Source organism: Cavia porcellus, unplaced genomic scaffold, assembly GCF_034190915.1.
Source record: "Cavia porcellus strain 051 isolate PalLab524CR breed Dunkin Hartley unplaced genomic scaffold, mCavPor4.1 scaffold_12, whole genome shotgun sequence".
NCBI classification, from domain to species: domain Eukaryota; kingdom Metazoa; phylum Chordata; class Mammalia; order Rodentia; family Caviidae; genus Cavia; species Cavia porcellus.
In genome coordinates this window covers 67,953,554-67,978,870 of record NW_026947495.1, presented here as the reverse complement: position 1 = coordinate 67,978,870, position 25,317 = coordinate 67,953,554, and the positions used below count along the sequence as shown (strand labels likewise).

General features: G+C 37.2%; 1 long non-coding RNA gene across 3 annotated transcripts in view; it reads right to left on the bottom strand.

The window, feature by feature from the left end:
• Window positions 1-13,558: 13,558 nt before the first annotated feature.
• Window positions 13,559-25,317, bottom strand: part of LOC111754159 (uncharacterized) — an 84,292-nt gene continuing 72,533 nt past the window's right edge. For 2 of the 3 annotated variants that reach the window (XR_002788868.2, XR_010050911.1), the window contains 2 exons: window positions 19,800-20,010; window positions 13,559-13,942 (listed from right to left, as the gene is read on the bottom strand). This is a non-coding gene — a long non-coding RNA (uncharacterized LOC111754159). The remainder of the gene's footprint in view (window positions 13,943-19,799; window positions 20,011-25,317) is intronic. The other variant, XR_010050910.1, reaches the window with a different exon arrangement.

The following is a 25,317-nucleotide window of genomic DNA, read 5'->3' as shown; positions in this document are numbered from 1 at the left end:
TCTAATGATATCATAATTATACTTCTTTCTTTTTAGGCAGCTCTTTGCCTGTGAGTTGCAATTCTGCAAACCAAATATTGTGTGTTGGAAAAATCTACATAAGTATCAGACAGCTTCAATCAGACATCTGGGGAAATCCTATAAACTCCTCAAATAGCTATTTCTAAAGGGCAGAGCATAACAATTTATTTTTTTTTCTAAGGCGTTTTCCTTAGCGTACAATAGTGGAGTTTAAGAAATATGGGTCGGGGACTTCCGGGAGAACATGGCGGACAGATAACAGCAACTACCGGAGGCTCTCTGAAAACTAGGCTCAGAAGCCAGGTATGGTGCGGACTAAAGAGACATAAGCAGGTGGAGTTATGCTCTGCTGACTCAGGAACGAACTCGGCTGAGAGAAACCAACTCGGAATGCAGTCCTGGTGCTAAAACAGGAACAGAAAAGCCTCGCTGCTGAGGCTGGACCCCACGCCATTTGGGTTTCCCACCGTGCGGTGGCTGGCTGCCTCTACATCGGCTCGGCAAGGAGAGAGACGCACGGAAACTCTGAGAACGGGAGTCTGTGAACGGAGTCGAAAACAGGACAGGCAGGGAGGCATGTTCTGACTTGTGGCGAGGTGAGTGAGAGAAACTGACACTCCACCACAGTTTGACTCCAGCGGACTTTCTGGGCCCGGGCAGTCCTGCGGGAGCAGGGCGCGCTGGCGACTCCGCCACACATTCCCCTGTCGGGCGGGATTGGTGAAAAGTGCCTGGCCTGCGTGACGCTGCCGGCGGACCCCGTAGGCTGGCCCAACACAGATCCCAGAGCCTGACGGAGGCCAGGAGGGGCGGGCCCCCGCGTAGGCTGCCTGGTGTGCAGCAGTGAGTGGAAACACCTAACCGGCGCAATTCGATCAGGCTGTGGCTGACAGAGAGAGAAGCTAGGCCTCTCATATAAGCTTGCATACATAAGGAACAGAGAATATGGGAAGAGGCAGCAACAAGAAAGGCTCCTCGGCCCCCAATTCTGAGAAACAGGCAATAACAGACACCGCACCATTACACATAAGGCGCCATATAGAGAGCCTCATAGACCAATTCAGGAATGAAGTTATCAACGACCTGAAGCTAGAAGTATGCAAAATAGTTAGAGAAATACTAAGCACCACCCAAGAAAGAACAGATGGTGGAATGGAAGAACAGAAAAAGAGGGGAGAAGTGTTTGATGGAGAAAACAGGGAAAGCATAGAATACGTGAAGCAGGTTCAAAGGGACTACCAAGAAACTAAGAAGTCTATCGAAGACTGGCATAACAGCTTGAAAGAAACTAAGGACAGACTATCTGAACTGGAGGGCAGAATTGTAATATGGGAGAATGAAATGAAAAACTTCTCAAAAATAACAAAGAAACAAACAGCAATAATACAAAGACAAGAAGATGATAAGAGGAGCCATAACTTAAGGATTAAGAACATAAAAGAAGAAGTAGGGACACAAACAAATGAACTACAAAAGCTACTCACAGAAATAATCCAGGAGAATTTTCCTAATTTAGCAAAAGGTAAAGATACTCAGATGTATGAGGCATACAGGACCCCAGCTACCTACAACCCAAACAGAGCAACACCCAGGCATATAATAATAAAAATTCCAGAAATTCAATACAAGAACAGAATATTAAAAGCTGTCAGAGACAAGAAGCAGACCACTTACAAGGGAGCACCCATCAGAATTACAGCAGATTTCTCTGCACAAACCATCAAATCACGAAGAGCTTGGGGGGAAATAATTCAAGCTTTGAAAGATAATAATCTCCAGCCAAGATTGAGATATCCTGCACAACTGTCCCTCGAAATTGATGGAAAAACAAGGTGCTTCCAGGATAAAGAGGAACTGGGGGAATTTGCAACCACCAATTCAACTCTACAGAGAGTATTGCAGGATATTCTAAAAAAAGAAAAATACAAAGAATCCAGAAATAATGGAGGCCACAACGAATGGAGCAGAGAACAAAGTGAAGAAGACAAACTGACAGCTACTGACAGAATAAGAGCTCAACAGAAATGAGGCAGAGAAGATTGGATGATAGGAACAGCTATTTTGGAGAAAATGACATCTTAATAGGTAATACTGATTTAGTATCATCTTGTTTTGAAGTCTCATCTAGCTTTTGTCCTTCTGTCTCCAATGGTCCAAATAGGTTGTATCTTACTGGATTTTATTATGTATGATAGTATAAGCAAAAACCTTTTAAAGACAAGGAGATTATACAGAAACCATTGTTCATTTTCTGTTAGTCGATTCTAAATACTCTGTAATGCTGTCATTCTCTTGAATGGTTTTACATTGTTTTGATATACTTAATGCTACAGTATACGAAGTTGTACTCAAGGATTTCAAGGAAAGAGATAATATGGTAACTACTTTTAGGTCAGGATTATCTGGTGGTGAAACACTATTCTGCTTAAATGGTTATGTTTTGATCTGCGCTGTTTCGTTGTTATGCCCTCTTTTATCTCAATCTTCACTCCATTATTTACTTTTTTATTTTTATCCTTTTAATTAAAGGAAAAAAATAGCAGGATATATTATAGTAACCCACTTTGACTTTCCATTACCTCGATTTAAAGCCCTGTATTACTCTCACCATCTGGTTTTTAACTGATGTTCCCCCATTCTGTTTTGCTGGATAGTATCAGGTTCGAAAATTTAGGCATCAGCTGTGAAGATAATGAGATTCATTATGACGCCCATTCTCATTGACTTTTATCTATTTTTGAAGACCTACAATGTCTCCAATGTTTTGGTTTTGTCGGTTTTATTCTTTACAGTTTTGTTCAATTGTATTGTAACTAACAATATAGGCAATTCTATTAGAGATAGCGGGAGGCATTATGGTAACCATTGTTGATCACCTTGTATTATGTTTTCACATTATCTATTATGTCCACCCTTTTGACTTGACCGATTCTGTTCTGTTATGTCACATTTGGTTTTACTCTCTTCCAAAAAAGTAATAAGAACCGTGGGAGCAATGAAACCCAAAATGTGTAATAGTCATTGTACAAAAGAGAGGAAAAGAAAGTGCTCTGTACTATATAACTGCATGTATATTTAAGTGTATAAGATAGAAAATGATATCACAGAGTTTTATTGGATCATTGAACAGAACTGTTTGCAGTATCATTGATGGAATGTCCACTTTACAAGCTTTAATTTTGTGACTTGAACAATTATTTCTAAGATGACAATATGTAATCCATTAACTAGTAATTTCCTACTGTTCATTTTTTTTTCTGCAAATCTGTATAACTTGTACCCTTTCTCTGCTTTTTTTCTTTTCTCCTTAAATAAAATTTAAAAAAAAAAAAAAAAAAAAAAAAAAAGAAATATGGGTCATTCCTAACTCAGACAAGGGAAAGCCAAGCTATCTATTAATAAATTAAATTCATTTAAAATCAAACCTGATATTTTGAAAAATACCCTATTTTTCAAATGTCATATTGAGCCATTCTATAGTTCTAGTTATTGACTGATGGTTTTAACTTGGTCAAATTCATAGCAAGTTAGTGGAATGACATTTCAATTGCTAAAATGATAGAAATTTTACTTTAAAACTTGAAAAAAGCTTTGATGTATACATTCTAAATATAATTGTTTTTACTTTTTCTTTATTTTAAAGAAAAAGTAAAAACAATGACACAGGATTTCAAAATAAGACAACACAGGATTAACATTGGTTAATACGTTGCATGTTGTCATCTTCAAAATAGTTGCTCAAATTGTAAGATATAGGTGTGGCAAATTAATCAAACAATACTGTTATTTTCAATGAACTAATAGAAATTAGTAGTGTAATTATCTTGGCTATTTTGTACATATAGTTTTTGGTTTGGTTTTGTTTTCTCTTCCTTCTTTTCTCCTTCCCCCAGCCCAGTTATTCTTTCCTTTTGAGCAATTTCTTCCCCTTTCTCAGTATCTATTGTACATACTGAACTTTTTTACTCTTTCAGTTTCTTAAACTAGGGAGATCATACAAGAAAGTCTGATTTATTTCACTGATGTGTATCATCTCAAATCATATGCATTTACCCATAAAAGCCTCAGTGTGATCCTTTATAGCTGAATAATACTCCATTCTATAAAATTATCACATCTTTTCCATCCCTCGGTTGATAGGCATTTGAGTTTCTAAGATTTAGCTATTATAAATTGTGCTGCTATAAACATGGGTATACATCAATTGTTGTGGTATGATGTTTTTAATTCTTCTGGAAAAATATGCAGAAGGGGAATAGCTGGGTCAAATGGCACATCTCAACCTAATTTTTGAGAAATCTCCACACTCTTTCCATAGTGGTTGTACCAATCTACACTCCCCCCAACAATGGAAAAGGGTTCCCTTTTCCTGCAGCCCCACCAGCATTTTTTACAGGTTGATTTCATAATAATAACCATCTTTCTGGGGTGAGATGGAACCTCAGGGTTATTTTAATTTGTATTTCTTGAGTGGTCAATGACATTGAATATTTTCTCTTGTATTTATTTGCCATTTATGTTTCTTCATCTGAGAGGTATATAACTCATGTCAGATACCCATTTTTGAACAGATTTTTAAATTTGGGGACCTGGTTTATTTTTTAATTCTTTATATGTTGTAGATAGAACTGTCTGAGAGACAGTTGGCCAAAATTTTTTCCCAATTTGTAGATTTCCTTTTCACTCTGTAGGTGATTTTTTTGAAGTGCAAAAACTTTTTAATAAGATGAAATCCCAGTTGTTGATTCTTTGAAGTACTTCCCATGCAGTGGAACAGATTAGAAGATGCAGACATAACTACAATCACAGACACCTTACCTTTGACAGAAGGACCAAACATAATCATTGGAAGAAAGATAGCTTCTTTAATAAATAGTGCTAGAAAAACTGGCTTTTACATGCCAAAGACTAAAACTAGATCCATGTCTATCACCATGCACTAACGTCAAATGGCTCAAAGATCTAAATATTAAAAACAGAAGCACTAGATCTACTGGAAGAGAGAGTAGCTAGAAATCTGGAAGACACCGGAGTAGGCAAAGGGTTTGTGAATAATTTTGCTTTTAAAACCTGACATTTTAGAGTATTTTCCTAAGGGAATATTCTCTATGCAAAGTCAATGTTATCACAAAGAATTTAGCACCACAATGGAAGTAAAAATTTTCTAAAAATACAATCTATATAGAATCTTCTTTATATTACATTTCTATAGAACTTCAATTCTAAGATTCCTTCTTTTATTAAGCATATACTCATTTATAGACAGAACAGCTACACATCTACAGACATATATGTTAAACCTGTGCAACAGAGACTAACGTGGAAATTAACAACATTTATGTTCATTAATTTATTTGTTTTGTTTTGGGTTATTTTGTCTTTTTGAGACAGGATGTCACTATGCTGTTCAGGCTGGTCTTGACCTCACTTTGTACCCCAGGTTGGTCTCAAACTTGCGATGATCATCCAGCCTCAGTCTCCCAGGTGTTGGGATCACAGGCACACACCACCACGCCTGGCTCATGCTCATTAATTTATGGGGGGTAGGGAGAGATGGGGCAGGGAGGATACCAGGCCTCTCCAGGAGGCTATCTCCGCCTGGAAACCAAAACATTTTCATTGTTTCCTTGGGTTGGGTTTTATTCTCTTCTGTTTTGTTTGGTTATGTTAAATCTGATGGCAGGAGCAGCTATTTAAAAGATAGCAGGACATTATGGTAGCCATTTTGGATTTACTTATTTACTTATTTGGATTTAGCTTATTTTGAAGTCCTTTATTGCATATACTGTTTTGTTTTTATTGTTTCCACTCTGTTCTGTTCTGTTTGGTTTTTACTATGTCTGAAGGTATATGCAGCTATTTCGAAGACAAGAAGAGGCATTATGGTAACTATTGCTAATTTTGTGAGGTTTTGAAATCCTGTATCACACTAGTTTATCTTGATTAGTTTTATTCTGTTTTACTTTCTTTGGTTTTATCTTCTTTAAAATAAAATTTTAAAAATGCAAAAAAAATAAAATAAAATTTACTTAGGTACACTACTAAATTTGGTTATTGAACCTAGAAATCTTTTCATGATGTTTTTGGGATCTTCTGTATAGAGTATCATGTCATTCCCAAGTGATAATTTAACTTCTTCCTTTTCTATCATTATTCTTTTTATTTCTTTCTTTTGTTTAATTGTTCTGGCTAATGTTTCCAGAATTATGTTGAATAAGAAGTGCTAACAGTGGATATGTTGTCTTGTCCTTGATTTTAGAGTGAAAGCTTTCAGTTTTTGTCCATTTGGTATATGACATAAGCTGTTGGTTTGTCATAGATGGCTTTTATCAGATTGAGATAATCTGTTACAATTTTCTGTAGGTTTTTGTTTTCAATCATGAGTGGGTGTTGGACTATGCCAAGTACTTTTGCTGCATCTATTGAGATGATCATAATGTTTTTGTGCTTGGCTTTGCTAATAAGGTATATTGCATTTATTGATTTGCATAAGGTGAACCATCCCTGCATCTCTGGGATGAATTCTATTGAGATGGTATATAATTTTCTTGATGAATTGCTGTAGTCTGTTTGCCAATATCTTATTGAGCAATTTTACATCTATGTTCCTTAGGAAGATTGGCCTGTGTTTCTTAGGGAGATTTCTTAGTTGAGTCCTTTTCTGGTTTTGATATCAGGGTAACGTTTGCTTCCAGGGATGAATTTGGAAGTACTGCTTCCCTTTCAATTTCATTAAACAGCTTGAGGATTAGTGGTATTAGGTCTTTTCTAAATTTGTTTTAGAATTCAGCACTGAATCCATCAAGTCTTGGGCCTTTCCTTGTAGGTAATTTTAAATATATCTTCAATTTTATTGACTGATATTGGTTTATTTAGAATTTTTATATCTTGATTTAGCTTTGGTAATTCATGTTTCTAGCAATCTCCATTTATTTCTTCTGTATTTTCCAGCCAATCATCAGATGCATCGCATTAATTTCTGCTCTGATCTTTATAATTTCCTCCCTCACACAAGCTTTGGGTTTGGCTTGCTTTTTTCTAGAAGCTTGAGGTTACACTTTTGGTTTCTTATTTGAACTCACTTTTTCTGATGTTAAAATTCAGTGGTCAAGTTACAAAATCAAAGCATAAAATGTGGACAATCAAACAATGACAGTGCAAACTATTTTGTTTGAAGAACTAACAAAAACTTAGTAGTATGGTTACCTATCTTGCACACTTAAACATACATAGAGTTACATACTTTAGAGCAGTTTCTTTCCTTTTTATTATTATAATATCTATTATACATTTTGGATCTGATTACTCTTTCAGTTTTTCATCTTTGTATACCAGAGAGACAATATGATATTTACAACAATACATAATTCATCAACTAGTTGTTACTTTTTTTTGAAATTCTGTATTATTTCTACTCTTTTTTTCTGGTTTGCTTTTATTCTCTAAATAAAAAAAAAGAATAAGAAGATTCAGTGCTATAAATTTCCTTGTAGGATTGCTTTCATTGTATCCCATAAGTTCTGGTGTGTTGTATTGGCATTATCACTTAGTTGTAGAAACTAATTTCTTCTTTAATTTCACCTGTGAGCCACTGGCTGTCCAGGAGGGTATTAATTTCCATGTGTTTATGGAGGTATTGCGGTTTCTTTGCCACTGATTTCCAATTGTTTTTCACTGTGGTCTGACAACATGCATGGGAAATTTTCAACTCCTGTACATGTTCTCAAGCAGGTTCTTAAGCCAGTATGTGGACTGTTTTGGAGAATAGCCCATGTCTAGACTATTTATTCTGATATTGTGGAATGGAACACTCCGTAGACATCTACTAAGTTCATTTCTTCAAAAGTTTGGTTCATTGCCAGGCATGGTGGCTCCTGCCTGTAATCCCAGCACTCAGGAGGCTGAGGCAGGAGAATTATTGCGAGTTCAAGACCAGTCTAGGCTACAAAGTGAGCTTAAGGCCAGCCTGAACTGCATAATGAGACCCTGTCTCAAAAAAAAGTTTGGTTCATCTCTGATATTTGATGATTTTCTGTCTAATTGATCTGTCTATTTGTGACAGTGTGTTACTGAGGGCACTCATTACAATTGTATCAGCGCTTATTTAATTTTTTATGTCTGTTAATATTTGTTTTATATAGCTGTATATCCTGATATTTAGTGCATACATATTCCTGATTATTATCTCTGTCTCTTGGATTGTTTACTTTAAAGAATGTAGTGACCTTCTTTGTCTCTCTTAATCAGTCTTGACTCAGAATTCACTTTTTCTGCAATAGAATAACTATGCCTGCTTTTTTCTGAGTCCCTATGCATGGAGTAATGTTCTCTATCCTTTGACTTTCAGTCTATGAATTTCTTTTTGAATTAGTGGTGTAGCTAGATACAAAATCAGCACTCAAAAAATCAATAGCATTCCTGTACCCATATAGCGAACTCACTCAGCTAGAAATTATGGAAACAACACCTTCCATAATAGCATCCAAGAATCCAGGCATGGTAGGGCACACCTGTGATTCCAGCATTAGAGAGGCAGAGGCAAGGAGGGTTGCCATGAGTTCAATGCCAGCCTGGGCTACATAGTGAGTGCAAAGCATCCAGAACTGAAAAGTGAACTCTGTCTCAAAAAAAAAACAATAGCATCCAAAAAATGAAATAGCTAGGAACCAATCTAATGAAGGAAGCAAGAGACCTTTACACTGAAAACTAGTAAAAGGAGATTGAAGAGGATATCTGAAAATGAAAAGAGATTCCTAATTCATAAGTAGGAAGAAAAAAATACAGTGAAAATGGCCATACTCCCCAAATTGTTACACATATTTAATATAATCTTGATCAAAATACAAATAGCATTTCTTACAGAAATAAAAAAAAATTCTAAAATTAGTTTGGAACCAGAAGAGACCCAGAATAACAAAAGTAATTCTGGGCACCAAAGGAAAGGCAGGGGGCATCATGATTCTTGTCTGGAAATTATACTCCAAAGCTGCTATGATAAAAACAGCATGGTACTGGCAAAAAAAAAAAAATCAATGAAACACATTAGAAGATGCAGAAACAACTCCAAACACACTGAATCACCTTCTCTTTGACAAAGAAGCCAAACGCCTTCACTAGAAGAAAGGTAGCCTCTTCCACAAATAGTGCTGGAAAACCTGGCTTTCCACGTGTCAAAGAATCAGTGTGCAGATTCCTTTAAGGCAGATTCCTTTTAAGCCTAAAACTAGGCTAGAAGGTCCATTTGGCCCAGCTACTTGCTTTCTTGGTGTCATTCTGAGAGGATTAAAAATAAGGTATGCATACCTCTGTTTGTAGTAGTACACTTTATAATAGTTAAATCTTGCAAACAGTCCAAATGCCTATACACCATGAATGGATAAAGATGATCTGAATTTTTGTACAATGGCATACTACTCAGCAACTCAGCATCAAGAAGAGTAAACTTGAGATGTTTTTAAAATTAAAGGATACACTTTGAGACCATACTCTTAAGCGAGATAAGTCAACACATGTTTAAATACTTCATTGTTTCTCTGTTGTGAGAAACTACAAGTGTAAATAAGGACCTAAATGTAAAATAGATATTAGGAAGTGAGAAGAAAATGTTCAAATAAGAAGGGAAATGACAAAGAGGGATGGAGTAGGAAAGGTAGGGACAAGGAAAGAGAAGAATAGAAGGGAAAAATGCGAAAATTGCTTGTAAATAAGGAAGGCAAGAGTGTAGGGAATAGAAGGGAATAGAAAACAGAATCAAGATATATCATTACAGATACAAATTCTTTATGATGAATAATATAATTATGTATATTTAAAATGTGCTTATAAAATTTTTAAAAATAAAATTCAGCGAAAGTATCACTTCCTCTTGAAGCAGTTTTTAATTAATTCAACTGCTGGTTTGCCTGTTATAAGGCAGAGTTCTAAGTGCTTAGTATATAGTATATGATCTTTCTAAGTTGTCCCAATTCTGTGAGGGAGATGGGAGTCCAAAAACCCCAGAGAAGTTACTTGACACACAATACATAGCTGAAAAGTAGCAGAATCCTGATTCTAGCCCCACCTATTTGATTCAATGGACTCTGTCCTTAATTACGAGTGGTTTTGTTCCTTCTCCTCATAACTTTTTACACTTAACTAAATGTTCTAAATAGTACCATATGATCCAATATTTATTATTTTTCTGCTTGCACACACTAGAATCTTCCATTAGATTCCCAATGTGTAGAATGTTGACCTCACCTCTGTCTAGTACCAAACAACAAACTTACTCATTATTTGAACCTAGAAAACCAACAACAGTTTAATAAATTAGAGGGAAACTATATTTTTCACATTATTGTTGAGTTTGCTAGTGGCTTGGGTTACTCATAGTTCTCCCAGCCTTGTGGAACCATTTGCCCCTCCAGCATACTACAAAACATGAATCACAAAACAGCACATTAATTTCCATTCAACAAGTCCTTAAAAAATTGTCACTTATGTGACTAGCATTTTGCCAGGCATTTTGGGGGCAAAACATTTAAGAGGTCCAAATGGAATCCTTCTTCTAAAAAACCTTGTTATTGTGTTGCAGAGACATGTGACATACTTTAAATTACATAAATACCAAATATTTGTGTGCTTCCTATAAGTATATACGCACACATTAAATGAGTATATGAATTAACACAAAATATGAATTCATATGTAAAATAAACTGTAGACAGTGCCTTGCATGCATTAAGACCTCAGTTTAGCAGTAAATAAATAAATAACAAATCCATCCTGGAGGTCTAATGTACAGCATAATGAGCATAATTAACAGTATCATACTACAATGGATACTTGCTAAAAGAACAGATTTCAGACCCCTCCCTTGTCACATGTTAAACAGGTAATGGTGTGAAGAGATACATCAGCTTGCTTCATTGTAGAAATCATTTTGCTTTGTTTACATACATCAAAACATATTGTGCAAGTAAGTACATACCATAAAAAGAATAATAAATCCATTCATTCGTAGCCAAGGGAGGCTGATGAGAATTAATCTGTCATTACTCAGGACTCACAAAGATTTATTAGTAGGGTTGTCATTTATTGTCAAAAGCATCAATCAACAAACATTTATTGTGCTTCCATTCTGGCCCAATTCAGAACTTACAGTCTGACAAAGTCAATTCTCAGAAACAGGAGAAAATATTGAAATTGGATTTTTTCTTCAGGGGATCTCTTCTAGAAAATATTTATGAACTAAATTCCTCATATAAATCCACTTTTCCCAATATTCTTTTGGTTTTTTTCTTTGAAAGTAGAACAAATATGGATAATTTAGTACATGTAGTTTAGGTAAACTCTGGTGGTGCTTTAATTTTACTATTGACATAAATATATGCACGCTATCGCTTGTGCTTGTACTTGAATTTGGGTGTTACCCTCGGGTTAGGTAAATTAAATGAAAAATATCACCGTTAGTCTAGCATCAAAACAATATGTAGTTCTCTGATTCTATGACTTACTTAATGGATCACAATCAAAGCATCAACTAAAGGCTGGTAATTTAAATTATAAGCAGAGAGCTTCAAAGCTGTAACTAATTCATTACTCACACATCTCTCGTTGAAGTAGTAATTTAGAGTCATGTGTGTGTCATTAATTGTAATCTTGTTTCCAAATGACAAGATAAATATCTCAAGGAACATAATGTATTATGTCCATAGGTCAACCGAAATGAATGCCTAAAATAGATTAGCACTAAGTGCATGCAATATGTCATGTTTATACATTTTAAGAAGGATAAATTGTATTAACGTTTTGCAAATTTTTCATTACAGATCATCAATGTTTAGGTTTAAGTGAATTAATGCCCCATTTAGTTATAGCATTCTCTGAAAATACCACACACAGAGAAATATAAAAATCCCTGACTGAAAATCTAATACTAGAGAAAAAATAAAACGATATAAATTTTACCCTTCCCCACTAAGATTCTATTGGCTTGATTTACATAAATGTGAAATATACCCTAAGTATAAAATAGATGTATTTTGACACTCCAGTGACTAAAAAGGGCAATACAACAGTTAAAAACAAAAGTAGGCAATTATGAAAATGCCAGGATATGCTAATCTCTGCTTATATTGTTAAGTCTCTCTTTCAGCTGGGACCATATGAGAACCTCATATAGTCCTAGAGTAGAAAACCAAATTGTCCTCCAATAAGACATGGAGAAATACATGCACAATAAAGATACAGACTGTTGTTGTGATTATGGATGAAGTTTGGAGTTGGTTTTCATATTTGAGCTGAAATTAGACCACTGTGATTTCAGCATGAATGAATAGGTTCCCTACCTACAAGGTTGAGATCATAGGGGAAGCATTTAAACATCCCTTTCATTCACCATGTGTAGGAGCCACACTGTGTTGCTATATTCTCAAGCCAGACTTACCATTCTGAAAGAGCCTTGTGTAATTTCTTCTGTCTTGGCTAAGTATAATGAAGTCATTTAGGGTGCAGTGATGGACAGTGAGGAGTACCTAGCCAACCAAATGCAACCCACACAGATGGGCTTAGCTAGCACTGGTGTTCCTTTGCTTGTTATTTTCTTCTGGGAAGTTTGCTTTTCAAAGTTTGATTGTCTTTAAGCAAGTCAGATCCCTTGAATGAGCAGTTTCCTCTATTCCCTGCTTTCTTGTGCAAAGCCCAGTCTCACGGCAATGCTGCCTGTGGACAGCAGAGCTTATAACTCAGAGTTGTTGCTCCAAGGATGATTGGGCTCTGGTTTTGCAAAGTGCAGTTTGCATAACTGAAATGTTCCAGGCACTGGGTGTCTCTGTGCAAGGTGAGGGCTGAGGATATCTTGGAGCACATTTGTGTTAAATTAACAGGTAAAAGCAGATTCTTGCACCAAGAATTTTTCAGGGAATTATACAGGGAAAGGAGTTTGTTATACAGCTACAGAAGGTGTCTGCATTTGGTAGTGAGATGGCAATTGGGTCTGTGACCAAGATATAGCCAATAAGAGTTTATTCTAGCCTGAAAGCTTGTGAGAGTAAGAAAGAAAGACGCAGACCTTAGTACATCCCAGGAAACACTGACATTTCTCAAGTGAAAAATTTGAAACACCCCAGGAAATTCAGAATAGATCATTTAGTTAATCTGTTCCCTGAAGACAAAAATATTTAAAACCTCTTCTGAGGGCCATTTTTATGAAGCTATGTCAACAACTTCAATTTTAAAAATAACATACAGGATAGAAGTTCTGAAGGCAAGTATAATTTCTGAAATTCCTTGCTTACATTTATTGAGCTGCAGCATTGTAAATTTAAAGACTTCAGATTCCAATTACCACCACAAGCTATGTGACACTGGACAAATTTTTCAACATCTCTGTGCCACAGTTTCTTTGTGTACAATCTGAACCATAAAGGACAAGGTAGAAGCAACTAGCATAATGTGTATTACAGTCAAAGCAATAATCACAATACTCCTGCTCTTACACATCTATATCATTGTTAGAATTACTCATCTAAAGGTGCCATAACAAAATAGCATAGACTGAGCAGCATAAATAATGTAAATTTATTTTCTTATAGTACTAGAGGCTACACACTCAAGATGAAGTTGCTGCACATCTAATCTCTCCTGAGGCCTCTCCTTTGCAGACAGATGGATGTCTTCTTGCTGTGTCCTCAGCTGGCCTCTATACACATGTATCCTCCATGTCTCTTCCACTTCTGAGGTGAAAAACAGTCATACTGGATTAGGACCTCTCTTAGTCACTTTTCTTGTCACTGGTACAAAATACTCAAAACCCACAAATTAAAGGAGGAGAGATTTATCTGGGTGCACTTTCATAGTCCTTGGTCAGCTGGCTCCAGGGCAAGAAAGGCATGGCAGAGGGACATGGTGGAGAAAAAAAATCTCCTCACATCACAGCAGCCTGGAAACAGAGAAAGAAGGAAGGAGTTGAAGAAGCAAATACACCCTTCCAGGTCATGCCCCAGTGACTGACCTCTAACCTGACCCCTCCTCCCAGAGCAAGCCAGCTGCAGCACTTCCATAATCTAATCACCTTTCAAAAGCCCTGCCTATGAGTGCTTGAAGCTCTTGGGGAAATTTTTGATCTAAACCATAACATCCCCTTCCCGACTCCCAAAAGAATTATTGCATCTCTTTATGCAAAATGCATTTAATCCATCTCTAAGAGTTGCTGCAGTCCCTAAGAGTTCTAGCATCACTGAAAAGTCCAAGTCAAAAGTCTCTTCTAAAATTCAAGGCAACCTCTTAGCTATGAGTTCTATAAAAATCAAAAAGAAATGTAAAAACTTCTGACACACAGTGGCACAGGGCAAACATTCCCATTCCAAACAGGAAGAAGAGGGAAACAGCAAGGACTGGGACCAAAGCAGAACTGAAACTCAGCAAGACAAACATTAAACACTGTCCAGACCCTGGGACAGATTTGATAACATATGAACACCAGAGATCTTGGGCATCCTCGGCCCTACAGCAGCTCCTGCAGCAGCGCCATGGCCATTTCCCTGGGAAGGCTTTGCTCTCTCTCTGTGGCCTTCCTCAGCAGGCAGCCACTTTCCAACTTCCTGAAGTATCCACTGCACTTTCAGTCCACACTCACAGCTTCATAGCAGTCTTTATTCTCTCTCACTGACACACTTGCCTGACCTCCCAGGCCTTCTTCTGTAATCTAAATAGAAGCCACCATGACCCCTACCCTGCATTCTGTATGTCTATAAAACCAACTTAGCATTGATGACACCCAGCTCTCCCACCAGCTCAAACAGCAACTGACCCCACCCTTGGATCATGGTTTGGGAGGCTTACAAGTGCCTAAATGGCTGAACTCTGGGAGAGTTGGCCCTGAATGATCTGGACACCCAGAGCTCTCTTTCAAGTCAGAGCTTTACATTTTGCACCCGTGAGCTTCTGAATGGAGATGTCTTTCCAGCAAGGCATTTTCTGCGTTATACTAACGCAAAGTACTTGGCTTCTTTTTAATGTTAATCTGTTTAGCAATCAAGTTCTTCTTGGTCAAAACTTCATAGACTCCAACTTTACAGGAATCTCCTTTCTGGTGAAATTCAAAACTTTCAAAAGAGCTTTTTGTTCCTGTTTCTCAGTGTAAATCTGACTAAAAACAGCATACTGTACTCATGCTGCAAACTGAACATTCGGATGCCTTGAAATTTCTTCCACCAAATTAATTAGTATAGTACCCTTAATCTCAGTCTCCTGCAAAGTGTCAGGATATAAACAAAATGTAGACAAATTTTCTTCCAGAGCATAACACACATGGCCTGGAGTTCAACTACGAATGAATTCTTCCTTCCAAACTAGGAATTTCCAAGTCTGGTTCTTACCATCAGCATTTCTATCACTATTCTTGTCATCTGAGCTCTGAGCAGTATTGCCTATCAGGGTAGACTTACTACATTTTAGGATTTCCTAGCTGGCATTTCCTACCTTTTCCAAACTTCACATTGAACTGATTCCAAAGGTTTCTAAAACACATAATTGGGTATATTCACAGCAACAACTCCGCACTTGGTACCATAATCTGCCTTAGTCACTTCCCTTATTGCTAAGACAAAACGTCCAACAGCATATCCTTTAACAAATTAAAGGAGGAAAAGTTGTATGGTTTTTATTTTTTATTTTTTGACCCACATCTATGGGAAAGGCATGGCACAGATGCATAGTGAAAAAAATCTGATCACACTATAGCATCCAGGAAACAGCAGTGGAGGTAGGGGAGGGGGATACACCATTCCAGGTCATGCCCCCAGTGATCCATCTCTAATCATGTGCCTGCTCCTCACATCAAGTCAGTTGTAGAACTCACATATGTTAATCACCTTTTGCAATCCCTGCCTATGAGTGGATGAGTTTCTTGGGGGACATTCGAAACCGTAAGACCCCACTCTCATGATGCCATTTTGCCTTAACTACCTCTTTGATGCCCTGACTCCAAATACAGTCATAGTCGAGTTAGACCTCCAACATGTGAATGGGGTGAGGAGCATAATAAATTCAATAACAGGCCATAGTATGCCTACCTAGCAGGGATGCTATGAGGATTAGGTGGTTTGGTGTTTGAAAACTATTTAAACAGTGTCTGGTACACTGAAGAGCCATGTTTGTGTTCATTAAATTAATTTTATAAACATTAATTCTGAACCTGAGATGATTTCTATAAAATGAAAGGAGCTCCGTCTTCTTGGCAAATGGAAATCAAGCATGTGATTTCATTATTTATTTTTTCATACCAAACATTTGAAAAATTAGCATCTTATACACATAAATATTTATTACCCTGATATAGTTTCTATGAGACAGGAAGACAAGAGTTTAGCTGTACTGTTCTGGTCCAGTTTCTCATAAGGTTATAATTAAGACATCATTGGAAGCCTTGAGATATTCCCCACCAGTAACCAGCTCAGGTTGGGAGTCAGAGGCAGGCCCTGCCCCTACATGCACTCCAGCAGCCCTCAGGAGGCTTCTGCCCCAGGTAGCCAGCACACACTGGGAAAAACAGCAGCTGGCCCTTCACCAACACACCCAGTGGCCATCACTGGATACCTGTAGCTGGCACTGGCCAGGAGAACCCAGAAGAACCAAATACTTATGCTCCAGAGAAATTGTAGCCAACATTGGAAGTGCCGAGGACCCAACTACCTGCTTATTTGGAAGAACTCAAGAAAATGTCAAGGTGAAGAAGCAAAAGGCAGTCCCTGGACTCCAACCCAAGCAATCAAGTCCAAGAGATGAAAACATGGAAGAGTTGAGCCATACAAGCTGAAGTATCTGAAGTTCTGAAGTGAAGGCAACTGAAGTAAAGAGACAACTTCATGAGGCTACAAAAGAAACTAAAACAGAAATACTATCTCAGGTAAAAGACGAAATGAAAAACATAATAAAAAAATTGCTAAGCAACTCTAAAGAAGATATAGATAAAAAAAAAGGTGCATAGGAAGATGATGGAAGCCATGAATGAACAATATAAGTGAGATTTATAATGCATGAAACGGATTCAAAGAGATATGCAGGAAATTAAAAACCTCAATGAAGGATGGCAAAACCGCTTGAAAGAAACTGAAGATAGACTTTCAGACCTTGAAGACAGGTGTGCAGCCTGTTATCATGAAAGGAAAGATCTCTTAAAAATAACAAGGAACCAGGAAATAACAATTCAATCATTACAAGATGATGCAAAGCAAAATAACTTAAGAATAATAGATGTCAGTGAAAAATCAGAGGCCAACACAAATGACATTAGAATTTTATTTACAGAAATGATAGCAGGAAACCTGCCCAACATTGGAAAAGGATGTGATTTACAGATAAATAAGGCATACAGAACTCCAGCTAGCCATCACCACAATAAATCTATACCCAGACATATAATAATCAAGATTCCAAAAATTCAAAGCAAGAACAGAATATTAAAACAGTTGTTAGAAAAAAAAACCAGATCATCATAAAGGAAAACCCATCAGAATCATGACAGACTTCTCAAAGCCATCAAATCAAGAAGAGCTAAAGTAAAGTATTTAAAGTCCTGAAAGAAAATAACTTCCAACACAGATTGATGTACCCTGCAAAACTATCTTTCAAAATTAACAGAGGAACAAGATATTTCCATGACAAAGAACAACTGAAGGAATCAATGACCACCAAACTACTCTACAAAGAATACTGAAGGACATTCTAGAGAGATACTTTTTTAAAAAGAAAGAAAGAAAGACCACAGTTTCAGGAATAGCGGCAGAAGGGGATCACTAAGCGAGGCAGACAACTGACTAGAGGAGAAAAGTAGGCAGCCAATGGCAGGAAAACAGCATGGCAGAGATGAACCAGTGCATGTTGGTCATCCATTAGTGTAGATGGCCTCAGTTCACCAATAAAAAGAAACACAGGCAGATTGGATCAGGAGACAAGATCCATCAATATGCTTTACTAAAGAACCACATTTAACTAAAAAGCAAATTCATAGGCTAAAAGTCAAAAGAGACAAAACAATGTGACAGGGAATCAGAAAAAAGTAGGGGTAGCTTGTCCACAACCGCAGAATGGATAAGAAAGACATGGCATTTCTATACAATGGAAAGCTACTCAGCTATACAGATAACCTCAAGGCTCTTGTAGCTAACTGGATACAAACCTGAGATCATGCTGACGGGTGATAGTTCAGAGTCATGTAGGGAACATTGTGTTGTCTCCCTAGTATAAAAAACTAAAGGAGTTAGTGGAATCCAGAACACGCAGTAGATATTGTAAAGGTGAAAGGGGAGGAGATGTCTAGAGGGGGAAGGCAGTGGCCATTGTTAATCTATATCTTGTTTTGAAACCCTGCATTGTTCTGTTTAGCTTGGTTTTATTCCATTTTGTTTTATTTGATTTTATATTTGATGGCATGGATAGCTATTTCAAAAATAAAATGTATTATAGTAAGCCATTATTGATTTCCAGTTATCTTGTTTTGAAAGCCATATTGCTTTGTTTTCTTTCGATTGATTTTTATTTTGTTCTGATTTTATTATGTCTGATGGTATAAGCAGATACTTTAAAGATAATAGGATGCATTATGGTAGCTACTGTTGTATTCCTGTTGTCTTGTTTTGAAGTCCTGTATTGCTTGCATTGTTTTGTTTTGATTGATTTAATTCTGTTTTGTTTGATGTTATTATGCCTGATGGTATATAGGCAGTTATTCTGAAGATAACAAGAGGTATTATGATAGCCATTATTGATTTGCATTCATCTTGTTTTGAAGCCTTGTGTCATGTTCACTGTTTTCTTTTGATTGACTACTCTGTTTTGTTTTGTTTGTTTTATTATGTCTGATGGTATAAATACCTACTTTGAAAATAACAAGATGTGTTATAATAGCCCCTGCTGTATTCCTACTGTATTGTTTTGAAGTCTTATATTGCTTTCATTGTTTTGTTTTGATTCGTTTTATTCTGCTCTGCTTTGTTTGATATTATTATGCCTGGTGGTGAGGAAGTTAATCTGAAGATAGCAAGAGGCATCATGGTAGCCATTGTTGGTTTCTTTTTGTCTTGTTTTGAAGTCTTGTATTATGTTCATTGTCTTGTTTTGATTATCTCTATCCTGTTTTATTTCTCTCAGTTTTGTCATCAAAATAAAAAAAAATTTTTTTTTAAAAAGGTATCAGTGGAAGTCTTGACTGGCACTGGACAATATATTTCCAAAGTGCCTCACCCACACAGCTAACAAGTTGGTGCCAGTAGTTTGAGGGTACGCTAGTCCCAAAACATGGGGATCTTCCTACCCAAACTCCCAAAGCACTGCATACACACCCTTACAATATGCCATCTGGCTTCCCTTAAGGGAAGTGACCCCAGGGTCAGACAGAAGTGACAGTGTCATTTACGATCTGGCCTCAGAAAAAACATGGCATGATTTTTGGGGCACTCTTGGGTCACATCAGCTTTAATACCATGCAGGAGAAGATCACTCAATACATGAATCCCAGCCAGCAAGTATCTGTAGACTTCATCACTAGAGGAACCATATCTGGCAAATCAGATGTTCTGCCCAGGACTATGAGGAAGTTTGTTGCTACAAAGATGTAGCAACGATGAAAAATTACTTACCATTCAGCAAAAATATCAAGCTAGGGCAGCACCCAAGCAAACAATTACCCAGAGCACTCCAAACCGCGCTTGCCACTGCCTCACATATTTTGGTTCTTCTCATTCTCTAATCTTAATTCAGAATCTGCCAGTTCCGTGGCACCCCCAATATTCACTAACCTGCTGATTAATCATTTATCTTCTATGGTTTATAACAAAGGCCTTAGCTAATACAATCTTGAACCCTTCTGCTCTGCTCTCCAACACAATTCATTCTTCTTTTGCTCCAGATTTCATGCCCAGGAACCATCATTTTCTGCAGGAAATCTTACTTGATCCTGTAGACTAGAGCAGACACTATACTCCAGGCTTTTAAGTTACTCATTGTCTCCTGTTAATAAAAATAGCAATTATAATTATTATTATCAATTCTCTAATTGCTATTATATAATCAGTTTCTCTCCAGTAGAATGTTGGCCCACAATGGCAAAGAACATGAGAATCTTGTTCATTACTGTATCTTCAGGTCCTAACTTGACAGGTCTCCCAAAAAATAACATACAGGGGCTGGGGATTTAGCTCAGCGGCATAAGCGCCTGCCTTGCAAGCAGGCAGTCGTGAGTTTGATCCCCGGTACCAATAAAAAGGAAAAAGACAAAAAAAAAAAAAAAAAAAAAAAAAGTTACAGACTTCACTGTCTATGAGAGACCTGATACTCTTGAGGCTTCCATTTTTGATTTGGATTGACTCTGATCTTCACCTTTATTTCCTTTTACATTTGCCAATATATTTTCTGACCAGGTTTTCCACTGATATTTTCTAAGTCCAGTGTGATGTTGCTATCTTTTAGCCCCAAGCATTCCAGTTGAATACACACTTGTTTTGTGAATATTTTCCCTTATGGGGAAGCCAAAATATAATTAGTAGTTTGCTTCATGAACATCAAATTTGAAGAGGAAGGCAGTCAATTACGTGATTGTTCAATGGCATCTGGTGAAGGAGGCTTGACTGGGAACTGAGATGTCCCTGCCAACAAGTCTGACGGCTCCACGAGCCAGCTTTCCCTCACAGCACCAGTGCCCACTCTGGCTGTCTTTCCTCTCAGCTGACCAACTATCACTCTCCTCTTCCAACTGTGTCATTTTTTCTTTTGATATGCTATGGCTCCCCCTTTGCCATAGCATATGATCTGGGATGATCTGGGAACGATTCCTCTTAGGCACAATTTTCTCTGTGGTCAGCTTTGAAAATTAGAAAGGGGGAGAAAGCAGAATTTTAGGAACGACTCTAAATTTCAGGATTTGTTCAGTGAGGTAAAATTAGTGGGACCTAGATCACCAACCAGAGATACGAGGAAGAACATAAATCCTCCTGATATTAAAAGTAATCACTTGCTCCCCCACAGGACCAAATTAAAAGGAAATAGTAAAGCCTACTCTTCTTTAACCAAGCAAAATAGAATTGCAAAAGTTTCTACAGTCTGAAGGCGTTGCCTCAGTTTCTTGATTCACCAGCAGGAGCATTAAAAGAGGAAGAAAGGAGGGAGGAAGGAAGGGAAAGGAGGCACTCAAGCCCTCTGCCTCACTTCATAGCCCACACTCAACTGCCATGTCTGTGGTCACCTCCGCCCACACTGCACTTAGCTGACCCCTTCCAACACATTCCAACAGGTGAGCCTGTTGTCTCTCCCGGCCTCTTTGCCTAAATTTCTTTTCTTTTTTTTTTAAATTTTATTTAAAAGGAAAGAGAGAAAAAACAAAACAAAACAAAGTGGTGTAAGGGTACAAGTAATACAGAACTACAAAAAACAAAAACAAAAACAAAAAAACAGTAAGAAATCACCAGTTAATAGATTACACATTATCACATTATCATCTTAGAGATAGTTGCTCAAGTCACAGTATCAAAGCATACAAAGTGAACATTCAAACAGAGAGACTGCAAGCAGTTGTGTTCAATGATCCAACCAAAAACATCAATATGGTCAGGTATTTAACACCCCTAAACACACCTGCAGTTGTATACTTTAGAGGACTTTTTTCCCTCTCTTTTTTACAACAAGATTTACACATTTTGGGTTTTGTTACTCCTTATGTAAAAGTTCGTATTACTTTTTTTTTTTTTTTGGAAGAGAATAAAGTCAAATATGTCTTTGCCTAAATTTCTACAAGCTGCTTCTTTCACCCTTTCTGTATAAACCATTGTCACCACAGAGGCTTGTTAGGACAGACAGGTTTCCCAGCCACAGACTTCTGCAAAGACTCTTCTTCGTGGCTTTTTGTGATCCTATAGACAGGTATCTGCCTCCCTTCAGGGTCTGGACTTCTCTGGGTGAAATTACAGCAAGTCCCTGACTTATGAATGAGCTCCATTCTGGGAGAATTGTTCACACGTTGGATTCCTTTGTAAGCAGTGCATCTGTGCAAGTTCATACCTCGAACCTTCCTAAGTGGTTTTTGTGTGTGTGTGTGTTGAGTGTATTTGAAATCATCCTGACCTAGCTGATGCTCTGATGAAGTGGACTCAGATAAAAAGACTTTGATAATACAAGTTCACTTGGGTTTTTCCCCCAGCATGCACAGCAAAATTAACACGGAGAAAATTTTACCAAACCACAAAGTATCTTGATACAGATTTTCCCTGAGTCAATGAGTTTCACCTTCCCTTTACATAATAAGCCTGGGCTCACAAGCAACTTCTGTCTGAATGAAGAAAATCAGCTCCAATTTCCCTCTTCATGATCTTTTACCCAGTAAAGAAGTAGCTTGCAGCTTTCCCCAACAAAATAGAAACCAAAAAAATAGTTCATTTTGACACATAATCCTCCTTATCCCTATGTAAAAAATTATACAACACCCACAATCATTCAAAATGTAAGAGACTGTGGAACTGATTTGAAAGGTGTGGTACCAAAGGCAACTGAACCCCTTAGCATAGGCATGAGCTCGGAAAAAGTGGCCTATATTTGGTCCAAGTAGCAACCCTATTTAGACCCAGCCTCTGTAATAGGGAGGCATTTATCTCACCCCACGTCCCTGCATCCAGTGATTGGGTCTGAGGTGGGACCATGCTTCAGTGTCACTTAGGAGAACCCAGATGTGGCCCTACCTTTGAAGTAGAGAAGGTTTCTCTGCTGCAAATGAGCTGTGTGACCTCTACACAGCCTGCCTTCAGGTGAAGCCACGGGAGGAAATGAAACCACCAATAAATGTGGATCATAGGAGGTACATGGTACTCAACTATACATTAGATTTAGCTTTGGGTTGTTATTTTGGTTGGCAATTTCTGTCACTTTCCATTGAAAGCTTCTCATCTGATAAACACTGATTAATTTGTATACTAGAAGGTTGTGGCGTGAGGGGAATAGGTGGGGAAGCAGATTTTCTCTTTTTACTCTAAATTTGTGCCTATGGTAACCACTATGATAACAGGAAGTACAATTTAATTGGAAATTGGCTAACATAGTTCTAGAATAATCATTTAAAGCTAACTGCCCGAGTAGTTTTGATGTCAGATCTCCTATTATAAAGTACGTTTCTCCTGATTAGTACTTGATTAAACAACCACAACAAAAATAACCTCTTCAAACTGAAATATCAACAGCTTTCTGGGTTCCATTTTTCTCAGCAAGATAATGAGCATGGCACACTCTCTAGCATGTTTTAATTGGATGAATATTAGATATACAATTTTTTCTGTCATTCACGCTTTGCAAACTAAGAATTTCATTACATCGTAGAACTACCACATAAAGATTTCCTTACATTTGTCACAAATACATTTCCACACACAAAAATAATTGCTACACCTTGACAATTTATATATTAAATTTTGCTTCAAATTGCTCACTGTAATTCATACAGCATTTAGCCTAGTTGAAGCATTCTTCTTTTGACCATGAATTGTTCTTTGCAAAATAGATTTTTCATAGAATAAAATTCAGTACATTTTTGATTGACCATTAAGTCTAAACAGTTATTAATTGTGCACTCTGTTCTATAAGAGAAAAAAGAACCTGAAAGTGTGGCCGCTGCCCTCTGAAAATTTATAAGCTAGCTCAGATGAACAGATGGACCAGAGGAAAAATTTAGAATCTTTGTCCCAGCAAAATGGTACTAAAGTGACTATGATACAGAATCACCAAGTGAAAAGAAAATAGTTAATAGACAGGTTTTTAGTATTTCTTATTTGGCTCATCAGGAAGAAATAGTTTAGTCAAGAAAAGGTGCCTAAAACCTAGAAAGTCATATAGTATCCACAGTGAATAATTTTTATTATTTATCCATTTAACAAACAGTGACAGACATTTCACATATTAGGTGATATGTTAGATGCCCTTAGTCTCTCATGTTTTGTTTAGTTTTTTGGATGTGTATCAGTCATGAAAATCATTATCCATGATCATCACTGCTTTATTCAGGGGCCACAGTGGACCTGCTTCCCATATGAGACTGTCACAAACACACACATACATGCTTCCTGATATGTGTAGCCATACAAGCATAAGAATGTAAAATTCTTGATCTTCAAATGCTTTAGTATATAAGATCTGAAATTCTCTTTAAAAGAAGTCGAGCCCATTTATATTCCTGCCAGCAATGAAAAAGATATCCCGTTGATCCACAGCCTCACCCCCGCAGTTGGCATTGAGAGACTGCTTAATCCTTGCTAGTCTATTTTGTATAAAATACCATTTAATTTTTGTTTAGATTTGTTTACCTAATGAAGTTGTGGTTTGGTATCTCTTCATGTATTTTCTGGATGTGTGTGTGTGTCTCATGCTCCATTTTGACTCTCTTAATATTCTTAATACCAAAGCTATTAGTAGGTATTAACTAGAAAATACATGATTCTAGAAAGTTGAAAAAGAGGCTCACTGAAGGATAAAAGACTCGGGTATTCTTTTCTCCTTGAGAGAATGTGAAAGGAAACTTGTACTTTGATCTGGTAATTAGAGAAAGAATTAAGCTCCCCCAAAAGATTTGCCTTTTATGATACCAGACAAGTCTACGTCAGATTCTTTGATTCCTTACTTAGGGTTAGGGTTGGGGTTGGATTAGCTCGTGAAATTCCAACCAAATAAAAAAGGAAGAAATGAACCAGAAAGTCTCTTTCCCATAGAGCAATTCTAAATGACTTTAAACCAACAGCTTTCCATACTAAAAGGTGTGTGAGTTCTGGTTCAGTCTGAGGATCGGTTCACTAGGACCGATCAAGGACACAGAATTCTCAGGTCACCTTAGAGCCAGCTTAGAGTCTTGACAAGGCCATCAGGATGATCTCTGTTGTGAGACTACAGGAAATCATTTCAAACAAAAGCAGAATTAGAATACACTTTAGAAGCAGAAGGCCAGGCCTGCCTGCTCTGGGCACATGGCCAAATCCAATAAAAATCATTACCTTTCACTTTTCAATGTCCAAATGTGAAAGATAGAAAGAAAATGACTGCACAAAACCTTTTGCTTCACTGAATGCCTGATGCTAATTTGAAAAGTAGGATAAAATACTGGAGACATTGTATCCTATGGAGACAAATACAAAATGTAAACATTAACAAACATTTTAAAAGGCGACAAGTTTATATAGTCCAGCCAGTGGTGACAAGTTTATACAGTCCAGTGGCTACATTCTTAAAGATTGTTTTCTTCAAATGAGACAAGAAATTAAAACTTTCAAAATCTAAAGTTTCCAAGAGATG